The sequence below is a fragment of the Orycteropus afer genome, unplaced genomic scaffold, assembly GCF_000298275.1.
Source record: "Orycteropus afer afer isolate SDZICR_OR568_19922 unplaced genomic scaffold, OryAfe1.0 scaffold00814, whole genome shotgun sequence".
NCBI lineage: Eukaryota > Metazoa > Chordata > Mammalia > Tubulidentata > Orycteropodidae > Orycteropus > Orycteropus afer.
Window position 1 is genome coordinate 427,764 of NW_006922401.1, and position 1,648 is coordinate 429,411.

Genomic DNA, 1,648 nt, shown 5'->3' on the forward strand with positions numbered 1-1,648 from the left:
CCCTTTTGGTTTTCTAACTGCAGGTCTTTGCACATTTCATTATATTAATTGGCTTTGTCTGCTCGAACTGCTCTTTGAAATCTTCTGTTCAGCTATTTTATCTTGCCATTTATTCCATTTGCTTTAGCTACTCTTCACTCAAGGGCAAGTTTCAGAGTCTCTTCTGACATCCATTTTGGTTTTTTCTTTCTATCCTGTCTTTTGAATGAGCTTTCTTCATGGATGATGTTCTTGATGTCATCCCACAGTTCCTCTGGTTTTAGTCTTTAGAGTTCAATGCATCAAATCTATTTTTTGATGGTCTCTAAATTCAGGAGAGATGTACTCAAGGTCATATTTTGGCTCTCATGGACTTGTTTTCGTTGTCTTCAACTTAAATTTGAACTTACATATGAGCAATTGATGGTCTGTTCAACAATCAGCTCTTGGCCTTGTTTTAGCTGAAGATATTGAGCTTTCCATCATTTCTTGCCACAGATGTAGTCAATATGATTCCTGTGTACTCCATCTGGCGAAGTCCACGTGTATAGCTGCTGTTTGTGTTGTTGAAAAATGGTATTTACAATGAATAAGTTGTTGCCCTTGCAAAATTTCATCATGCAATCTCCAGCGTTATTTCTATCATCAAGTCCAATTTTCCAATTACTGGTGATTTTTCTTTGTTTCCAACTTTTGCACTCTAATTACCAGTGATAATCAGTACATCTTGATTGCATGTTCAGTCAATTTCAGACTGCAGAAGTTGGTAAAAATCTTCAATTTCCTCATCTTTTGCTTTTGTGGTTGGTGTGTACATTTGAATAATGTTAGTATTAAATAGCCTTCCTTGTAGGTTTATGGATATTATCTTATCACTGATAACATTGTACTTCAGGAAAAATCTTGAAACATCCTTTGTGATGATGACTGCCACACCATTCATTTTCAATTTGTCATTCTCAGCATAGTAGACCATATGGTTGTCTGATTCAAAATGGCCAAATCCAGTCCATTTCAGCTCACAAATGCCTAGGAAATCAATCTTTATGTGTTCCATTTCATTTTTGACAACTTCTAATTTTCTTAGATTCTTACTTGGTACATTCCATATTCTGATTATTAATGGATATTTGCAGCTGTTTCTCCTCAGTTTGAGTCATGCCACATGAGCAAACGGAGGTCCCAAAAGCTTTAGTTTATCCATATCATTAAGGTTTCTACTCTGATGAGGCAGCTCTTTCCCAGTTGTATTTTGAGTACCTTCCAACCTAAGGAGCTCATTTTCCAGCACCGTATCTGACAGTGTTTCATGGCTATTCATAAAATTGTCCAGTAATGTATTAGACAGTGTTTCTCTGCTATTCATAAGGATTTCCCCAGTCAATTCTTTGAGAAGTGGATGTCTGCTTCCTTCTTCTGAGTCTGTCTCAGTCACGGTGGACTGAAACTTGTCCACCATGGGCCACCCTGCTGGAGTTTGAAACACCTCCAGCCTTACAGCAACCTCCTAACCAGCACAGTACTACAAACTGACAAACAAGTTTTTCTCCCTTAGCTCTTCCAAGACTCTCTGCTCTCCCCTTATCTGGATCTGGCCATCATCCCCCCTGGCTTTCCTACTTCCTGCCAAGACATAAGGAGCTCTCATGGCATGGTTCCTAAGGCATTT